The sequence below is a fragment of the Haliaeetus leucocephalus genome, unplaced genomic scaffold (genome assembly GCF_000737465.1).
Source record: "Haliaeetus leucocephalus isolate CR32 unplaced genomic scaffold, Haliaeetus_leucocephalus-4.0 Scaffold173, whole genome shotgun sequence".
NCBI classification, from domain to species: domain Eukaryota; kingdom Metazoa; phylum Chordata; class Aves; order Accipitriformes; family Accipitridae; genus Haliaeetus; species Haliaeetus leucocephalus.
Genome location: NW_010972609.1, coordinates 11,006,984 through 11,029,721, shown reverse-complemented (window position 1 = coordinate 11,029,721; position 22,738 = coordinate 11,006,984).

The following is a 22,738-nucleotide window of genomic DNA, read 5'->3' as shown; positions in this document are numbered from 1 at the left end:
TAAACTTAGTATTCTTTTTCCCCACAATAAGTTATTAAAGTAGCATTCATAACACACTGACTTAAAGTACTGCAAGACACCATATGAACCGAGAGATGTGGTTGTGAGTTCACACCAAGATCTATGGTTTTCACTTCCAGAATCAATGGAGGTGACATACTTAGCCCCAGTAAGGAACAGAAGATAAAAACCTTCACACAACAGAAGAGGAGATTCACAGAGGCTATTTTATTTGGTGTTGTCCCACCAAATAAAAAAGCTTGTTTAACTGTCATCTCAGTGTTTTATGTTTTAGGTAGGTACCAAGCTTCAGATATCTAATTATTATGTCAAGGAACTTAAAATGGTTAACTTAGTGGCTTGATAATACCATAACTGGTAGAACAAGACTTCTTGCCAAGAACTTTACTTTTTTTACTGGTAAAACAAGACTTCTTACTGTTAATATTGCCAAACTGGCCAAAACCTACAGTGTCATCTCATTTTTAATCAATCGTTTTGAGAACATTTTAAACAAGCAGCAATTCATGCTATTAACATCCTGGGAAAACTTACAAACTTACATAAGTTTATATCTTTATATACATATCCTACACAAAATAAAATAACTGAATTGGGAAACAGGTGTTACTTTTTTTTTTTTTTAATAAACCAGTCTGGTTAAATTGTAAATTTCCACAAGTCTCACGCACAAGAAGGGAGCATACAAAAGATGGAAATAAGAACAAAAGGAAAACATAAGCGTTGAGGGGCAAAATCAGAAAGTAAAAATGAGAAGCAACCAGAAAGGGACGTAACTAAAAATGAAATAATCTATAAGTATATGAGTAGTAGGAAGACAATGAATAAGGAGGCTGTTATTATATTCAACCAAGAATGCAATTGATAGATGATGCTCAGAAGGCAAATGTATTTAATGTCTTCTTACATCAATCTTAACCAAAATGTCAACTGCAAGCAGTGGATAGCACAATCAATATCAATGACAAAGGGGCAAGACCTCAGTTTTTTACAGAGAAGCAAAAGGTTAGCAAGTACTCAGGGTGGAAATTTTAAAATCAGCTGTAACCGATAAAATTCATTCTAGAGTACTTTTAAAACTGACAAGACTTTTCAGAGCTATTAGTGGTTCAAGAACTATTAGTGGAAGGCAGGTAAAATACTTGAAAACTGATAAAAGGCAATCATGGTATCTATTCTTAAAAGGGTGGAAAAGCTGGCACCAAAGAATTACAGATGCGACCCATTAATTTTAATTCCCAGGAAAATAGTGGAAATAAAAAGCACCTAGAAGAAAACAAAGAGGTAAGTAACAGCCATTATGCACCTGTCAGGAATAAATCTCCATGAAGCACAGGTTGATAGTCTTCGGGGTTAGAGGAGGAACACTGAATATCACATATTGCTATTTTAGTAAGGCTTTTGATACTGTTTCACATAACTTTTTTCATAATACTGCCTACATTAAATTATCACAGGAACAATGCACACATGCTTATAAAAATTGCTTCTCAGAAAGTAGCTGTAACTTGTTCATTGTCCAAGTGGAAGGCTGTGTCAAGGAAAGTTTTGTAGGTGTCTGTCCTAGGCATGATACCTTTATAATTGATGACATGGATGATCCAAGAGAGAACACTCTTATTAAATCTGAAGACAACATCAAGCCAGGAGTGACTGTAAGTATATTGAAAGACAAGCTCAGGATGCAAACAGAGAAGAACTGGACTGTTGTGAACCACAAGCTGAACACGAGTTAACAGTTCCAGTGTTACTGGACAATGCCTCTGCAAGACAGGATTAGCATAAAACTGCCAGTCCGGTACAAATTCTCTTTGTGCACACCTGCCCTTTCTGAGGAGGCCAAGACCAACGCTCCTCCCCTTGTCTGGGCTAGGAGCCTATTTAAATATGGCAGGTGAAAAACAGGCCAATGGCCTGATTACCAGCCCTTACCTCTTGTTCTTTTATGTGGAGTTGAGAGTCCTTAAATAAATTACAAAAACAGTCGTTAACTGTGCTTTATACGCAAGCCTAAGGTCTGCAGTACATATGAAACAATCCTTCCCCTCAGCCCAGCACTGGTGAGGCTTCAACTAGATATTGTCCTCAGTTTTGGATACTCCCATTTTGACATAATAGGTTGCATAAATGGAGCATGGAGAGTCAATCACTGAGATAGGAAATGCAGGACAGGACTGAGAAAATTCATCCTGTTTAGTCTAAAGAACAAGAGACCAAGGGAGAAGCATGGTATCAGACTGCTGAAAATAGGAAGGTGGCTACCTGTTCTTCATATGGATCGGGTGAGAAATAATAGTCTGAAAATATGAAGTGCAATTCCACCCTTTTCCTTAGTCCCACACATAGGCTCCCACCACCTCCCGTAAGTCAGCTCTAGCAATTATGTGGCTGCAGGTGAGTTAACTGAAAATTCATAATGAAAAAAGTGATTAGGTCATGGCCTGTAGGTATAAGTTTAAGCTGATTGTGAAACTGAAGGTTTGGGGCAGACAGGAGGAAAAATTTCTAGGGGGATAATGAAGCACCAGAATAGAGTGCCTGGGAAGATTATGGAGTCTCCATTACTGGAAGTCTTCAAGTACACTTTACACAAATATTCATCAGAAATTACTTAAGTATAGTTGCTTCTTTCTTTAGACACAGAAATAAATCAAATGACTCAAAGTCCCTTCCAGTGTTGAGACTCTATGCTTCTGTCATGATTAGTAAATCAGAAAGTAATTTCATCCCATGCAACCCCCTCGCTTAAAGAAGTATTTAATATTACTAGTATTTCATCAATCAAAATGTCAGAAGGACTAATTATCTTCCTCCAAAAAGGATTTCTTTTTTGCTTCAGTTTGTTATAAGCAAGCTGTGAAATGCATTGCTGGTATATACCATTGAGGAAAAGAACTTCACAGAATTGAAAAATGAATGCTATATTGGATAATGAAGTGAAGTATATTATAGCACGCAGTATAAATCAGGAAGGGGTACAAATCTTTATATTATGGAATGCAAAGCATTCATTGCCTAAATAGGCAAAGAAAAAACCCAAAGAAAAGCATGCCCTTTGGACAGGCTATGTCATAATTACCCGTTTTCATGGTTTTTTTCAACTTCCATTTCAACATCAAATAATTATCAGTGTCATACACGTGGATAGATGCATTGCTTGGATGGAAATTTTCTAAGAAAAAACTGGTTTAGAATTTAACCTCATTGTTTAGCTGGAGATTCCTAAGTTTCCACAGCACATCAGAAGTCACAAATAAGACAAATTTATGTAATGAGAGGAAGGTACTGTGATTCAGGTAGCACTGTTGGCTTCAAAAACACCCAGCAACAGAGAAAAAGCTGACCTTGTAACAACGGAATATGTTAGTTGCACTGAACTTAGCAATAATATAAAGTAGACTGAGGCAGTTTGAAGGCAACTTCATGTAGAATGGAAATGCAAAGTTGTCTGCATGGAGGGCATGATAAAGCTTACGAGAAAATAAGAAGAAATTAGTTCTGTATATCATCTAAGAGATTGTAATGAGTACCTGATGAGCTAAGGGAGCAGAGAGAAAAAAAACAGCAGAAAAGAAGGGCCTGACAATGAACAAGTACAACATCATCAAGGCATATCATCACTCCCCAGACTCCTCTACAGCAACATCTAAGATCTGATAAAAATCTTCCCAAACTCCTACCTTCTTTTGTTGTAGTAGACATAGAGTTAATTTCATGCAGCCTGTAGGCATCGATTATAAAGTGACCCCCTGCATGACACAGTTTGTCACTGCTTTCACTCTGAAGAGGTACAATCAGCGGGAATAGCTGTTTGTCCTCGCTGTAGGAACCTGCTTGTCTCCTTTAGGAACTGGGTAGCAAGTGGAGTGAGAGCATCCCCTCAATCAGCTGACCCAAGCAGTGATTGGCAGCAGCCCTCAGCTGGTGTGCAACTGTTGTACCTCTTTTCCTGTGAGTAGTTGAGAAGTATGGAGTTATTCTGTCTCTCTTATGCAGAAGGGAGTTTGAAAAGAATTGGTTACCTTGCATTAAAACCGGCTCTTTGAATCTCCGATTACCTCTGCCCACCAGTGGCACATTTGCAAAAACCACACGCACTTGATTTCAGATTCTTTGGTCAGAAATGTCTCCTGTCAGCTTCGTCTAGGCTTTAAGTATCCATGAACTTTCCAAGGCTGTCTTAAAGGATGGCACAACTTTAAATACTATTCAAGTTCTTAACCCATGAAGAATTTCAGAGGTTTTGAACTTCCAGAATAGCAAGAGAAAGAAAGAACATGTGTAGGCAAACATGCCCCAGAGCTGTTTTAAAATAAATCATTGCTTGTTTTCTTTAGAGCCCCATTTATCTCCACTCCAGTTCGCTGAACCAGTAGAAGCAGACAATAAAGACCATGACTATCAAAAGAAACCTTACCAAAAAAGCACTACTCATCACCTGTCCCTGAAAAGGAGATGTAAATAACCTATGCAGCTGTTCCACTTACCTACCAGAAATATGTGCCTCAAAAGACCTCTGAAGGCTGACTGAATAACAGCACAATGAAATAAAATTATTTCCAGGAGATCTTAGGTCATCTCTAATGTTGTTTGATAGAAGTAGCATCCAAATTAAAATGGTGATTCCATATCCTTTCAACAAAAGCTACAAATATCTGAAGAGATGACATTTTTCTGTAGGACAAAATCTGAGTTTGCAAGGCATGTACCTTAGCTTCCTTTCCTTAGTGTAGAACTCAAAAAAGGAAAGTGAATTGTAACTGAAAATCAGAATACACAAACTTTAAATGAAACCTGTATATTGCTCTGCCTGTAGCCAATAGTGGAAGATGACTCTGCCAAACAAGCCCAGACCCATTTCAAGAAGGTGGGGGAAGGGGAGAAAAAATTATGCCGCTATTGGGTCAAGGATGGTTCTATCATTCCCTTCAGAAAAATCTCAGAAGACATGCACTTCCTGGCTGGAGGTATAAGGCCCCTGTGGAACCCAGCTACCATCAGCAGAGAAAGAGTTGAGAGAGCTGACCCTTGCAGATCTTCCGCCAGTCTACATATTTTTAACAGTAAGTGTTGACATCTTAGATGAATAAAGACAATAAGGGATTGCTCCTACTAGACACCACTAGCCAGAAAAAATGGAATGGCATGTAGAGTAGAGTACATATGGATAAGCGTTTGAGGAAGCCGCACAAATTCACTATTTTTTTCATATATATAACAAGTAGTAAGCATGTTTAAAACACCAGAAAGTACCAGGATTTTGCCAGCTGCCTTGCCCTGATACCTGTCGATACCTGTTGCAACCTGTCCCCTCCAGATCCTCAGGAGAAGACCTGATCTCTGACAGACCACAGAGAGAGAAAGAGAGACACACAGTGTGAATGGTCTGCCAAGGATCCAACAGTTGCACCACACTGCGAACACAGTATTAATCTGTGGAATTCACTGCTACGTAGAAGCTATAAGTTAGTAAAATGGACACATTGTCCTGGTTTCAGCTGGGATAGAGTTGATTGTCTTCCTAGTAGCTGGTACAGTGCTATGTTTTGAGTTCAGTATGCGAAGAATGTTGATAACACTGATGTTTGCAGTTGTTGCTAAGCAGTGTTTAGACTATAGTCAAGGATTTTTCAGCTTCTCATCCCCAGCCAGCAAGAAAGCTGGAGGGGCACAAGAAGTTGGGACAGGACACAGCCAGGGCAGCTGACCCAAACTGGCCAACAGGGTATTCCATACCATGGGACATCACATCCAGTATAGGAACTGGGAAGTGGGGGCGGGGAATCGCCGCTCGGGGACTAACTGGGTGTCGATCGGCAGGTGGTGAGCAATTGCCCTGCGCATCATTTGTACATTTCAATCCTTTTATTATTGCTGTTGTCATTTGATTAGTGTTATCATTATTAGTTTCTTCTTTTCTGTTCTATTAAACCATTCTTATCTCAACCCAGGAGTTTTACTTCCTTTCCCGATTTTCTCCCCCATCCCACTGGATGGGGGGGGAGGGAGTGAGCGGCTGCGTGGTGCTTAGTTGCTGGCTGGGGGTAAAACACGACACACATCAGAAACAGATACTAAACATTTACATTTATATAACACAAAATGTATATGAAATGTGGGTTCTTATAATGATGGACAATTTATTCCACAGCAGTTGCATTAGATCTGATGAGCCCCACTAAAAGGTTGTTATCAGTTACAGCTGCACCTTTCTCTGAAGTTGATGCTTTGGGTCTCTGAGATAATTATATGAGATTAGAAATAAAAGCAGTTTAAGCTAGTACAACAATTCCTGTGAGAAAAGAAAAGAAGAAAAAGAAGGGCTTAAAGATCCTACGACTCTTTGTGATCTGGAAGGAATCTAGAGAGTTGTAGCTCTTGAAAAGACCAAAGCGCTGAACTTACCCATATATATAGGAGTCCCACAGATAGAATGAAACATGCTCTCACTACCACCAGGTTTTTGTACAGCTAAAGTGAAGTCAGCCACCTAGTAGAAAAAAATACAATGTTAAAAGTAGCAATAAAGATGGACTTCTTAGTGCTTTTATCAAGTGCAGAACTTACTGTTTGGAGTCAAAATGATAAAGTCAGAAAAAACAGTAAAAATGAGAGTTTCATATAATGATCTTCAGTTTCTTCCTCCTCTATTCTTCCATAAAGATAAGCAAGTTTGTGCCAAACACCAGTAACGTTTGTCCTGTAATTACTTTGCTGGGCAATTTGTTCCACCACTTAAGTGTTTTTTAATATAACATTTTTTTCCTTGACATTGAAAGTCACACTAAACTAAGTATCCTCCAGGGACACGGGGCAAATCTGTGCTGACCACTTTACATTCTCTGTGAATAAAGCAGGTTGGAAAGCCCAGCTACAGCAAATTGATGGTGGAGACACTACATTGCTGTGGGCAAGGAGCGACAGAAACAGAAGTTAGAAGGTCAAGATAAACAAAACCAAGTTGCTGATGAATCAGAGTGCTGCTTGTTAAGAACCTAAATGAAAACCTAGATTGTGAGATGAACATGGACAACTCCTCAGCTGATGGTTACAGCATGCTCTCAGTGGGTCCACTCCTCCTCACAGCTGTGGGCACATGTAGCAGCAGGAAAGACAAATGGCTGGAAATGCATCTCCATCGTCTCCACCAGAAAGAGGCGATCTTTGGCATGGCTCAGACCCAGCTGAGCAGCAGACCTTCCCCCTCCGCCTTCAGGGCAGCGTTTCAGGGCCAGCCACTCAGTGGGTCAGCACCTTCGGCCCACAAAAATTTGCACCCCATGTTATACTGCACAAATGCATTTGTGCTTGTCCATTAGACTGATATGGATTCCACTGTCTCTCAAGCTGGTCTTTAAGAAAAAGAGGATGCAAAATGAAAATTTCACTTCCTGGAGGCAGTTTTCTATCTGTTGTTCTGCTGGTCTGAAGCAGACATCAGAGTACACCACCAGCTCCAACATTCAACCAAAAGGTGAAGGCTAGAAAATCTTAATAAAACCAGAGAGTGTTACTTTTGATTTGGTTTAAAATGAATTTTATTCTATATGGAAGTAGAGTGAGCAAATTAAGGAAGAGAGAGGATATAACCCCATCTAGAAACTTTCCTCTTGTGCAGTTATAATCCTGGAATTCCCTGAAACAGATGTTGTTATGTCCACCCTCTCCAAACCCTAAAAAAGAAAAAAACAAAAAAAAACAAAAAAAACCCAACTTTATAGTGGGGTTGTGGTTTGTTTTCATTTTATGGTTTGGGCGGGGGTAGGGTGTACAAAAAAAACCAAAAAAAACCCAAACAAGTTAGCTGCTCCTTTTCATTTTACTGGTATCTATGAAGGAAAACTACTTCACCAAGTTTATGTTGGTTAACACATTACAAAAGAATAAGATCATTGCATTCTGCCTCCTCTTTAAGCACCGAGTGTTTGAGATATCTGTGAAATTAAATGGGGCCAAATTATGGTTCCCTCTAAAAGTTACCTGTAAGGAGACAAAGCTAAAAGTCTGTGTCTTTCAAATAATTGTCATACCATAAGCGGCACAGTATCCAAGTCCTGGATGTAAGAGAAGTTGACTTAAAATATTAGAGTCATGCTGTACACCGTGATGAAATAAGTGAGGTTTAGTCACAAATTTACTATTTCAGAATCTCAGGATATGGGAAAAAGGGGGGGGGGGGGGTGTAGCAGCTCCTATTTTCTAGTACCCCCTTGCAGCCATTTTGGATGTCCTAGAACAGGCTGTCATTACAAGCTCATTTGCTTCTTCCCTTTCCTTTCTCATGTGACAAAACCATAAGGAACTCCGATATTCAGAATGAGAGAAAAAAATAAATAAATCACTCACAGCATCTTCCATACAGGCATAATACTACACACACCCACAAAAAGCAAACTGGAAACCCGATTGTTTGCTTTCTGAGGGTCACCTTTCTTTACTAAAAAATACTTAAACTCTGCCTTTTTTGCTGCAAAAACTGGAAGCAGTTAGGACCCATCCCTGGGGCTTTGACTTCATCCTTCATGTGGGAAAGCATTTCCTTTTTTTTTTTTCTTTTTTTTTTTTAACAGATAGGGTTTTATCCTGATAGTAAAACCTTATTCAGGTGTAATACTTGTGTGGAGAAGCCAGTTTCTTCAGTATATTTTTATACTTTTTATCTCAAAGCTCATGAGGCAATACATATATCTGAAGTTGTCAGTATTTCTGAGTTTGGGAAGGAATGTCCTGATACCTGAAGGTGGCTTGAAACTGAAGGTCTATCTATACTTATAAACAAAATTTCATCTAAACCCCATGCCAGTATGCACCTATGCCATGTACTAGTGTATCATACGGAAGAATCTCTGTTCTTTCACCAGGAGGAATCTGTGTCTGGATTTCTCCCATAATTCTCCCTGCACGTCCTGCCCAAAACCAGAAAATCGTGAAGATTCGGGAAGAGTATTTCTCACCGCCAAAACCAGGAGGGTGCGAACCTTAGCCTCACATTTAACATCATCTGCCTCAAGTCTGAAAACTCTGAAGCAGAAAAATATTGGGTTTAGCTGTTTATCTATTTCATGCTGTGTGATGGACCTCCTCTTTCCTGTAGCTGCTTTTATTGCTACTAGCCATACCAGCTTTGGGGTTTGCTTCCTTGCTTTCCGCTTCTTCCATTGAAGTTATTCAGGAGTTACTCTCCGCTAAAATGAGGAGAACAAGGAAAATGGGGAAAGATCTGTTCTCATTCACAGGATGGAGGCCAGGAAAAATGCTTGCACCTGGGTGATATGATAGAATGTGATAGTTGCTGTTCCAAATGGATATATAAAGCAAGGCCATGAAATGAGAATAGCTGGCCATCATGGTTTCTACTGATGGAAGTAGTGAACTGACTCCAAGGATGGAAAACCTGTTGACAAACCAGAAGATTTGTATCAATGTCTTACCTAGCTCTAACATTTGCAGGAAGAAAGGTACAAATTGCCCCAAACTGAAGGATATAGGGAAATCCAAAATTATGCTTCTTAAAATGACTATAATAATATACCAAAATACATAGGTTCCAAGAAACATAACAGAGTTCTGCACCCTGGATTTCTCCCACCATAAATTACTGAGTTGTCCACACTTCAGTGTCTGAAATGCTTCTCAACATGGAATTTTCTACCCAAGATAGTACATTCATGATCCAATAATTCAGTTGTACTACGTTATTTTAGAAGATGCCTACATTTTCACAGTAACTACTAAAAACAGCAAATAAGCAATGGATAACTAGTATATGATTTATTAAGCATCAAAGACTATTTTTTCAATAAAAAGATGTAAACTTATGGCATATTGTGTTTAGGTAGTAAATATTTATTAATATAAAAAGAATCCTATAACATATTTGTATTTCAATCAAGGCACAGTCTAAATAGGCTTTTTTCCTAAATTACTAACAATAAATTGACAATATGCCTGATTTAAAATTTAATTATATCTCACAGCACCTGCTGGCTTCCTGTAACTAATGGCTTGGGACAATGCTAATATAGATCTAGATGAGCAAGGTAGGGTTACTTTAAGGATTTTTATTTTAAATTGACCTAGAAATATGCTTATCATTTAAAAAAAAAAAAAAAAAGGCAAGCCTTTTTCAGCAATGGCACTTAGCTTCCAAAATGATTTTTTTCCCCCCAATAACACCATTTAGCAGCTCATTTCAAAAGCTGTTAATAGGTATCAAAGTCAGGTCTCCCAGTAATACCTGGATATTAAAACAGGTTCTTGAAGCAGAACTGCTACAACTGTCGTCTTACCTTTATATTTAATTTCATTTCATTTGCTTCACCGATGTCACTGCTTTTAACTAAAATGTTTTCCAGTTTTAGATCGCTGTGAACAATATCTGCCAAGAGAGAGTAGGAAATAAAATGTTATCAGTTGCAGTGAAGATATTCTGACAGAAATGTTTTAAACTCTTTTGATTGAGTAATTTCTTTGAGCAGTTCCAGTGCATTTTACTCTGTACTACCGGAAGCCTAAACAAAAGCATGTTTCCCATTTCATCCAGGGAGTCATATAAGTATTTCAAATTTTCAAATCTCATTCCTCCCCACAATCCTGTAATAAAGGAAAAAGTTCATACTGGTTCAGTCTTTAGTGTTAGTAGATCACCTGGCAACATCTAACAAAAAAGAAGGGGGTTTACTGTATAATTATCAGATTTGCACATATTTTCATACCTGCAGTTCATTTTCATATCCAAAACCAGCAGAAGTTTTTGCCCTTCCAATGAGTACACAGAAGAAACAAGGCTCTGAACACGGCACCATTCCATAACCCCACATATCTCTATGGAAAAAAAGGCAAATGAAGGATTCCTAAAAGTAGTATGCTGTAACAGAGTGATTAATCATTTCTGTGTAAAAAACTTATTCACAATCTTACACCATCTACCAATTCTAAATTTTTGGCTCGATAGGTTAACCCTGTTGTGGACTGTGCAGAATTGTAATGCTTTTGTGTGGTAGATGAAAATGCTGATGTTTACCGAATCCTAAATGCAACACATGCTGCTAAGAAGTATCAGAAACAATCCACTTCTGCCTTTTTACCTCCTGTAATAGACTATACACTTAACAACTAAACTAAGTTAATGTTACAATGCAAAGCAGTTACAAGTTAGGAAATAATAATACATGTTATTACCATAGCTGGTACAGAAAGAGAAATAAAAGAAAAATGGTAGCAGTTACTACATCTGTAAGAAAAATAAAGTTCTAAAAAAGCATTCATATATTTTACTTTTTCTTTACCGGACTATTTTTATCCTATGAAATAAATAATAGATAAGAATAGCAATCAGTAACTGTTGTTAAATGTATGAACACTTGAAATCAATGAACGTATGGAAGAGACAAAGGAACTTAATTACCGTTTTTGTGAAGATATGCTATTGCTGAAGCAAGACTCTGAATGAATTGCCTTGTCTCATTTTCTCTAAAATGTCCTTTACTACAAAGAATTTTTTTAAGTCCTCCATCCTCACACAGCTCCATTACAAGATACATTTCCTACTATTAATAGAGAATGTAATGATTTTGTTAGTTCTGAGTTTAGTTTCTTTCAGTGTAATAACAATATATATAATTAATAGCAGTGCTCCAGCTGCAGTGGTGACCTAGAACCCCAGTGCACTTAGTATTTTATGAACAGAAGGTGAAAGACAATTGACCTGCTACAAATATTGCCAGTGTTCACTACAACAAACTCTCAAGCTTTCAAAACATATACATTTAAAAAAATGTATGAAACCAGTATGATTTCAAAACAAGGACTAAGTATGGATTTAGCTTAAAGCCTCTTCCATTCAATCCATTATCAATGGCTTTCACAGAAAGCACCAACATTTGAAAAAATATAAAATGCAACTTTTCAGCAGAAAGAAAACTATAATACTTTACTCAAATGAGGCTTCTGACCAATTCAATAGCCTGAGAAAAAACCTGCACTTACAGCTAACAGCAAATATTATTTTACATGTGTTACTGCAATATTTATAATATGGTGCTGTCATTATAAAGTCCTGAGATCTTTTCTGTTCAGCTCAGCAATAACATCTTTCCAACAAGCAATACAGTAAGTTAAAGACAGAATAGTAGTAATTTAACCTCAGAAATAAGATTTCCACCATTCTTTGGCTTTATAACAATTTCTGAAACAACAGACGTATAAAAAATGGAAAGTGCTTACAGGCTGATGTTTCCCCTTGTTAGAAATGCTATGGGCACACAAGAGGACCACTTTCCTTATAGAGCACTACAGCAAACAAGCACAGGAAGAAACAACCCTGTAATTTTCATGGTAACTGTATTTAACTATTGTACTATTTCTGAATAGAACAGGGAAGGGGGGGGAAAAAGGCGGGGGGGGCGGAGATGAGAATTGGAAGAAGGAAGAAATTAAAACTTAGGCTGTAGTAATTGTCTCTGCCTATCAGAGAAGGCTTAGTCAGGTATTTCCCTTGACATAAACTGGTTTTGTCCTCTGTTGAACAGCTAGTTTATATTTCTGGCAACAGTGGCTTAGCAGGAATTTAGAGGAAAATAAAACATAAATATTTCCACAATGTTTTGGTCAAGAGCTGTAAGATTTGTGTCAAATGACAAAATTGTTAAATAAGATATATGATCAGTTACCATGGAACAGAGATTGTTCTTTTGTTTTTCAATCTACTGACTCTAGTGCAGCAATTAATGAAATCTGACCTATCCAAACACACCATGCACCTATGAAACAAAAATAAAAAAGACTTTACTTAAATAGACTAGGTGATGTTTAATAAGCATCTAAAATGAACACAAAATAAAGATGTCCGGGCAATGGAGTTACACAAAATGTAATCATTCACATTTAAAGCCGGCAAGCTCAGTGGAGCTAATACCCATGATCTCACAAATATATGAACAAGACCAAATGAGCAAAAAATTATTTTACAGAGCAGCAAGCACCCCAGTACCCACCAATAACATGACGGATTTTGGTGTGGTATCAATGAGATGAAACAATTCAATCTACCCTACATGAGGGTATCCCATTTACACATAACCATACCCAGCATTGCGACAGCTGCCATGTGCTAACAATGACCAAAGTGCAGTATCTTTCTAACCTGTTAAATAAACAAAAATTTAAAATAATTTATTATTGCCAATTTAGCAGTTTGAAAAGTCCAGAATATCAAGAGGAATAAAATAATGTATCTGAATTTTCACCTGGTAAATTGTGAGTTTCAGGAATCATCATGCAGCCGCAAAACTTTAGGCATAAAGTTGTACCACTATATTCATACTGACTTGTGGATGTAACACTTTGCGTCCCTAATTTATACCTTACTTGCTTCTTAAAAATTAAAATAAATGTTTAAAAAAGCACCACCTTTCAATTGCATATATTCTTTGATCAGATTTGGTTAGTTTGGAATCTAATGCGCAAACATCTTTTCAACTATTCTTTCATGAAGGAATAAGAACCCTAAGTTACATGGCTGGACATTAAAATCTGAGTATTTTAAAAACTTATCCTCCTTCTAGTTTCTGCTACAGAGGCAATGACTAGGACACAGAATAATACCTGAAAAATGAGAATAAATATCTACATAGCTGAAAAGAGAAATTCTGGAACTAATATGACATCTTGGTGCTCAGAGATTGGAAACAAAGAATCATCAGGTCATAAGAAAGTTAAGAATATTTTAAAGAAAATCATCCACCTACATGCTATTTACCGTTTTCCTGTTAACTTTTTTGACAGACCATTTTTTGCTGGTAGTGGTGTTTTACTTCAATTACCACCCGAAAGCTGCCTTGTCCTTGGTTCCTTCCAAAAGGATAGCTTTCATGAAGAAACAGATAATCATAAAAAAATAACTGCAGCTTTAAAAAAGTTTTAACATATTTATTTTCCATGACTCTAAAGTAAACTAAACTTTGCAATCAAATGGTTAAAAGATGTTTTTAATAGCAGAGAAGCAATCTGATTTTTCAACAAAAATATTTACAGATTTTTCTACTGAATATGGTTCAGTCTTCATGCATGCTTACCATAAGTTTTAAGACCAGCAACTTGTAGAGTTAAGTATGAATTTTCTACTTCACTTTGCAAAGTACTATGAGATAACACCATACTAACCACGGTCCCAGAGGAGTAACAGGTAAGGTGCAATTTTGAAATATTAAGAACAATGTGGTTAGTTTACAAAGAAATTGCTAGCATAGTTTTGACTTAGAACAGCAACATGAGTACAAACATGACTTTGGAAACAAAGTACTTATAAATTCTAACCTGTGATAAGATTAAAGTTCAGAAATTTGCTTATCTGTGCAAATGCCCGTACACCAGAGCATGTTGACCACAATTCAGTGTGCACAGCAAACGTTCCATGACTCTGCCACTGGCACCCAGACCCCTACCAGGGTTAGGCAGAACACCTGACTCCACCACCCAACCTGTCTCAGTCACCTCACCCATCTCAATGGTCTCCCCCCACCACCTGCCATTGCCTGGAATTCCGTTATTGCTATCTAGGAATTCCTCACTTTATTTTCCATGAAATTCCCACATGCTTTCTGGGAAATTCCCCTTCCACTTTCTAGGAGTGCCCATCGCCACCCCACAATGTGCTTTGTAGGAATTTACCTCATTCTCTCTAGGAATGCACTCCACTGCTTTCAAGGAATATCCTTCTGCTTTCTAGGCATTAACTTCAGCTTTCTAGGAAATTTTCCACATGCCTATAACTTTGCATATGATTTCTGGGAATTCCCCTTTTGCTTTGTAAGACTTGCTTGTGTGCTTTCTGGGAGTTCACAGCCCAGCTTTCTAGGAACTTCAAGGGTGCTTTTTAGAATATCCACTTTGGCTTCCTAGGAATTCTCTGGGTGTTTTCTACCTTTGCAGGTGGTCTCCCTGCACACCCCACCCTGCTCTCCTCCTTTTTCTACCTTCCACTTTCTAGGATTCCACCTGTGCTTTCCAGGAGTACCCTCTTCACTTTCTAGGCATTCCCACTTTCCTTTTCAGGAAATCTCCCCATTGCTCTGCAGGTATTTCCCCCCACCATGTGGTTTCTAGGAAATCTGTCCCTACTTTCCAGGAATTTACCTTGTGCTTCCTCAAAAATTCCCCTACGGCTTCCCAGTTTCCCACCTGCTTTCCATGAATTCTCACCACCCAAATGCTTTCTAACAACTCCCCCACTCTGATTTCTATGCATTCCCCTACTGATTTCCAGAGATTTCCCCATGTGCTTTCTAGGAAAGCCCTCTTGACTGTGTAGACCTCCTTTTGCTTTCTAGGAAATTTTCCATTCACTTCTTTCCAGGAAGTTCTTCATAAACTTACTAAGAAATCCCACCTCTACTTTGTAGGAACCCTCCCCACTGCTCTCCAGGAACTACCCTCATGCTTTCCAGGAAATCCCCTCCATTTTCTAGGAAATCTCTCTTCTGCTTTCCAGGAATTTACCTTGTGCTTTCTAGGAAACTTTCCATGTGCTTTGTAGGAAGTCTCCCCATTGTTTTGCAGGAATTTTCCCCTTTATTTTTCACATATTTACCTCAGGTATCTGAAACTATGTTGGTTCCAAAACGTTTTGCTGAGTAGGATGCTTTGTCTTTGCCAGGGGTACTACAAAGGTTGTGAAGGGAATGGGGCGGGAAGCAAATTCTTAAGTTGCAGCAGCTGATGGAATAATCTGCAGAGGATGAAAATCAAACACAGAGAAATGCTTGGCTTGCCTCACCCGCTGTCAAACAAATACCCACTGACTTCTCTGGTCAGCCTGGGATAACGATGACTCTGATAGCAATTCAGATACCAAGACAGTGAGTGGATAGTCACTGTATAAATGCTAGTGGTAAATTAAACAAAAAAACCCACCCAACCCACCTTCCATGACACCTGTGGTTTGGGAGTTGCAAAAACAGTCTGCAGTTGAGAATTTACATATTAAAAACTGTTCTTAATAAAGTGGCACTCCCTGAATGTAATACTGAAAAAAACAAGCATGTTTCCCATAAAAAGAGTGTCATTTAATCAAACTTTCTTATGCATTTTCATAAACCTTCTACGAGATCTAAAAGTGGATACTGTTTAAATGCCAGCAACCAAATAGTCAACTAGAGAGCTATGTTCTATTGCTAGGGCTAATAAGGGTGACTATCCAATATAATCTGATACTGCTCTTGCAGTAGTGACAAACATCTATGGCTAGACATCTCTAACTTCCTTGTTGAGACTTTGTGTGTCCTCCCACTAACCACATTTTCCACATAATTCACAAAAGCAAATAATTGTTTGTATATCGAGATATGACTAATTTAGAATGATAGTTACCTTATACCCATATATATGAATATAAAGAAACGTATATGTAGAAATGCTACTTGAAAGGGAACCCATTTATGTTAATATCCAAAATCATGGATTTTATTCTGAAATTTCAGTTTCAGTGCTTTTTTTGATTTTCTTTTCAGATGTACATCTAATACAAACTCCTCCAACGAAAGCTTTTAAAGTTTTCAACTGAACAATTTTGAAGCCTACAATATTAAAGAAGGGATTATGATAAAAGATAAATATGTCTCCATCAATGTGTTAACTACTGCAGGAATGATAAGAGACTCTGTACATCAATAAGAGTGAACTACAGAGAAATTAAAGACAATCAACTTCAAATCCAACTTCTGTCTAAATTTTTTCACATCCTATCATTAGTATAGTATTACCATTTACACCCTATTATATAGCTGAAGAGTACCATATTTGAAAGACATCAGGGGTACAAGTGGGTGGTAGGAAAAACAGAAAATTGCCCACCACATGCAAACTCTGACTCCTAAAACAAAAGCTTGATTTTCAAAATACGATGAACATGCAACTTTCATTAACTTCAACTGAATGTGTGCATTCCTAGTATTTCTATCAAGTAGCTGTACTCAGAATACTATTCAACAGAGCTATAAAGCATGTGACCTCAGAGGTCAATTCCTCAGGGGTTGAGTCAACAAATAATCCAAATTCAGAAAAGACTGAGCATGTATTCACTGACCATGGGATGGATTAACTAATTGGGTATCACCTGATTATTGCTGACATGGATTTAACAGAGTTTTACTTACTTCTTTAACTTTATTGTTTTCCCTACACAGTTACCCAGACCTAAATCCTTAGACTGAGTTATAACTTTAAAGCCTATAAGCATAATCTGACATATGTTAGGCTACTTGTAGGACTAATAAGCCCTTTAGAGCATGCATTTCTTCATCAGTTAATACAGTGGTAAGAAAATATATCTACCGGGTGTGCAGACAAACCTTCTGCATGAATTGACTCAATCTGAAGAATTAAGGCATGATATCACCAGATGAACATCACTACTAACCACTATGTAATTCATGCTCTTTATTATATTACCTTGAGGTAAAACAATGATGCTGAATGTGTCTAAAAAAAATAAAGTTTTTTAAAAGTCACTATTTTAAGTTAATTTGTTCAACACATCTTCCAATGAATGGATCCTTTTAAACAGTGAAAAGCTTCTGCTGTGGAATTCCTGTCATGCCAACTTGGCATAACCACCACTCCGTGTTTTCATGAGTTTCTTGGAAAACAGCACTTCTATGACCATTGAAAGTAACATCAAGTTGTCATTAGGTACAAGAGTTCAAAAACATTCTCTGTGGAAGAGATTTTACACTGTAATATAATACTTTAAAAAATTCATTGGGAAATATAATCCTTGCTTTACTTCAGAGAAAGGAGCACTAGTAACAGCAGAATATGAAGAAATACCTACTCTTGAAAATACACCTCAGAAATACATAGCAAAGGAATATAGGTCCAATTCCAGTTTGCTTACCTCCTCTACACCTGCTGGATCCTTCAAAAGGTGAGGCTATTTGTTATCCTCTCTGTCAATGGCTGCTTAGCTGGATGCCGCTGCTAACGCATCTCCAAAACACATGTGGTCACTGTCGCAAAGGGGGCAAAAAAATACAACATTGCTTGGTTCAAAGGAGGCTGAGGACATGGTACATTTTATAGTCTTCCCTTCACTGTTTTCAGACATCTGTTCAGTCTGGGCTCTGCCCGGATTAAATAAAAGCAGAGAGTGGCAGGAACATGTCCACTACTTGAAGAAATGGAATAAAACCTGAGTGATGAGGGGACTGGTGGAACACAAAAGCCTTGTATTCTAACTGCAGCTGTCTGCCACACTGATAAGGAAGTAGACTGGCATAACACAGCATACTGGTTTGGACAGCAGATCTGCAAAACCAGAAAAAATGTGGTCAGAAATGATACTTCAGCTTGTCTATCTACAGAATGCTCCTTGCATTCAGAGATGGGAAAAAAATTTCACCAGACAATACAAAACTATAATAGATTTTTCCTTCAAAGCAAACGGTATACAACACATTTTTAGAGGATCTCAAAATACTTCATTAAACCTGGGAAGTTGTTGATCTGGAGTGTCAAATAAAAATAAACTTTTGCTTCTAACTGGCACCATGTGAGGACATACTTTAGCAGTACGGCCAAGACAGTGATAATGAAAGCACATCTTTCTGGGTACTCTTGTAGTTCCCCTGGAGAGCTACCTATTTGCACGTGATTCCTCCAAGTCTATGTTTCTCAAAAAAGAAGCTATGCAAAAGGACTCAGAGGGAGTTAAAATGCACTAAACAAGGCTTGCTTATCTAAACATTTTCAGGCAAGAAGGCTAGAGTTCCTCCACAGTAGAGAACTGAGAAGAGGCAATACCTGAAAGTGTTAGGGGATTAACTAGGGAACTATTAACGACCTTTAACTGTTGGAAAACCATTGAGTTGAAGATGCCCAACTTTTTGTAAAGAGAGTTGGTTTTGCATTCCAGATGGCTAGCGTGAGTGAGGCACTGCAAACTACCTTTGACTGCTGATACTGGTTCACCTCCTGCAGGACAGGGACCGGAGTGCCTGCACTTGTGGTCACCCCTCAGCCAGTGCCTGCTGCCCACACTGAAGCAGCTGCTGTCCTGCCCAACTGTGAAAGGCAACATCCCTCATCTCATGCAGTTTGGGGCTTCAGCCTATGGAGACTACAAGGGCGATGGCATTTTAGAGACCGAGAGACACAAATGACCTAAAAGAATCCAGATTTTAAGAAAATGGAAAACATCGGCTTAAGCTGAGAGTGTACAACCTGCATTTCTGCAGAAAACAAGGACCAAATTTTCAGTAAGCATTCTGCAAAAATCTCCTCTGCTCCAATACCTCTGACGCACCTCGGAGGTGATTTGAACATCCTTAAGGCCTTGGGTTCCTCCTTATCCCCTCACTTCCCAGATCTAGGACTTTTCTTTTTCAATGACAGATGGCTTATTAGAAAACAATAGTACAAAATCCTTACATGCAGGCAAAAACTACTTAAGAGAATGTTCTTTTCTGATATAGTGCTTTTATAATGAGAGATAGCTTCTAATCTCACTCAATAGCCTACATTCTGCAATTTACATGAAATGTGATTAATACCCTATTTCCATATTTAAGTCTCTGACAATATTAGTACTCTTATTCCTACCATCTAAGAAATTTTTAACTGTAATATGATAAAACTATTACAGTCTTTGATTCTCTGAAACTTACCAGGAAAAATAAAATGTGATAACTAGCACAAAGAAGAGATAAGCTTAATGATATGTAGAAATATTTTTGTTCTCTTGAAGATATTCTGAAAACGCAAAAAAAAGGCTAAAATCCTGAATTTATTTTACATTTTGTTTCTGGAAAAAAATTTTGCATTGAAAAATTCTGAACTGAGTAAAGTCTTCTGTTGACAAATCAATAAACTGAAGGATATATATTTTTAACATCATCAATAAGACTATGCAAGATAAAGGAGGAATTATTTTTCCACAAAACTTTTGCAAACCCTTCATCTAGACACCAGAAAGTACTACTAGTTCAAAATAAATAAACAAATAAACAAATGAGGGACCTATAGCTGCTTTAAATCAAACTACTGCCAACAGTAAAAAAAGAAAAAAACTCTGATTCTACATTAGCTTTTGCCTGAGACTTCCTATTCTTGATACTTTAATCACCTTATGAGAGTCATGTGGCCTTTCTCAGACTGTTATGGGTGTCAGTACCATAGGGCAGGACATCAGGCAAAGCCTACCACAATATCTCTGTGCACTTAACAGATTATTTTGAAAGGTTTTATTAATCACTTAAACTAGAAACTATAACAACAGTTTTAATTAACCAATTAAAGAATGAACAGATAGCATGGCAGACAGCCCCATGGACAGATAAAAATGAGAGTGGCTGAGAGGAATCCAGCATACAGCAAGAAGAGAGAGTACTCTGGAATACAGAGTACAGTTGTTAGATATCGTTTGGTAATAAATATCCCAAATCTCAAATGCTCCAGCAGTGAATTATCTGCCTTAACCACTCTAAGTAATGATGACAAATGCTCATTTAATACAATTAAAAGCTGTACAGGAGGAGCAGATGAATATTTGCTTTGTTTTAATAAACATGGACAATATAATATGCATGTGATACAAACAGGCAAATGTTACATGACAGCTTTGGGCACCTAGAAACACTTCCCTATCATATTTGCAGATTGCTTTCTTTTCCATTGTGAATCAACAATGTGATCAAAAAGCAATCTGAAGTTATTTTTCCTTCTCAACCCAGAAGTATTTTTAAGTGCTTTTGATCAAAGTTAAAATGGTGAGGAATCCAAAGGGAATGAGAGCACACATAGATATATTTAGTTGTTACTAGTCAAGGCAGATGATACAGACACGGTGTCCATCATGAATAAGGAATGGTCACACACTAGGAATTTCCACTTTCAACTTTCTGGTGTTTAAACGTAGAAGCTATGTGGCCCATATATTAGAATCTAACATCCCAGATCTTCTTTTATTTCAATTCCTCTATGATTTTTTAGCATCTGCAATACCTGAACTTAATTAAAAAACAAAACAAATCAGAATGCTGGGTTGTAAGCCTTACTGATTGCTCATTTCTACTTTTGGCATATATAATTCTAAACTGAGTCAGAAATTAAATCTCTTAGATGTAGCACCTCCTTCGGGAGCTGAGAAGTTATATCACCCTCCTGCTACAATTTTCCTTAACTGTTAAATTAAGATAATGTCACTTATCACAATTAATGTTGTAAAATATTAATACACAAAGAATAATTTGTACAGGAAGCCAAGTACTGCAAGAGCTATGAATTAATACTGTGGCCTCCTCCTGCAATTTTACTTATAAAAGAGCAACACCTAGAACACACAAAAGCAGGGCCAGGACCTCATTGCAGCTGGCAATGTGCGCATACAAAAGCAAGACGATGGTCTCTGCCTGCACATAGCTTACTACAAACTGGTCTAATAAAGCAGTGAATATCTTTTCATGTTTTGTAGGTTTTCCCAAAATCTGACAGTGCACCATTCTTTAGAAAGAAAGGCTAGAACTAATCCTACCCTCTTGCAAAAAGCAAAGCCTCAACAAAAAAGGCCTCAAATATAAACTATAAAAATAGTTGATCCTATTAGTTAATAAATTAATACATAACAATTCACAAGAAGTATGTTTTTACCTTCAGTTTAAATGAAAAAAAAGGTAATTTCCAGAAAGTGAAAGGTGAATTCCAAGAAAGCCCATGATAAATTCCTAGAAAGAGGGGTAATTCCTCAAAAACATGTGGAAAGTTTCTACAAAACACATAGAAAATGTCTTAGAAAAAAGAGGGGAAATTCCCTGAATTTACAGGAGAAAACATCTGGACAGCACAGAGAAAATTCCTAGAAGGCAGAAGGGAATTCCTAGAAAGCACAAGGAAAATTTTCTAAAACACACAAGGTAAATTCCTACAAAGGACAAAGAGAAAATCTACAAAGCCCTTGGAGAATTCCTGCCTGGAGGCAAGATTTCTCAGAAAGCACCAAGAAAATTCCCAAAACACGGGAGGTAATAGTCCTAGGAAGTGGACAGGAAGAATTCCTGGAAAGCAGAGGGAAATTCCTGGAAATAAAAGAGGGAATTTCTAGAAGGCACACTGGCATTTCCTGGAAATTGGGGAGAAATTACTGGGCAGCATAGGGAAAGGTCCTAGAAAGCAGATGGAGAAATAATCCTGAAAAGCAATGAGGACATATACCGAGAAAGCAGAAGGTGGGGGTTCCTAGAAAGTCCAGTGTAAATGCCTAGAAAGCTGAGGGGTGAATTCCTAAAAAGCAAGCCAGGGATTCCGAGAAAGCACATGGAGACTTTCCTAGAGACTCACACAGTCAGGTCTTTCCTACTCAGCACTACAGTCTAGCTTTAACAACTGCATCAGTTTCTGTCTGTACAGAGACCAGAAGTGCTAGGATACATTATCACCCCTTCCCTCAGTGACAAAATAAGAAAAATAACATGGCAGTACAAGCAACAATAAAGCCATCGTTTAGGTCAAACACTTCTAGAGACTTTCTCTTCTAGACCGATCTGTTTGTTTTCTTCTGCAGCCACCAAGGGTCAGATCCACAAAGGAAACGAGGCAGCAGGTAGGGGTGACCTTCCCTACTGCGTGTTGCAGGTGCTCGAAGCCTCAACACGCCTAAAATTCTGCTTTCACACATGCCCCCAGCTGCCCCACTTGTGCCAGGAAAAAAAAACAGCTCAAAAGTTAT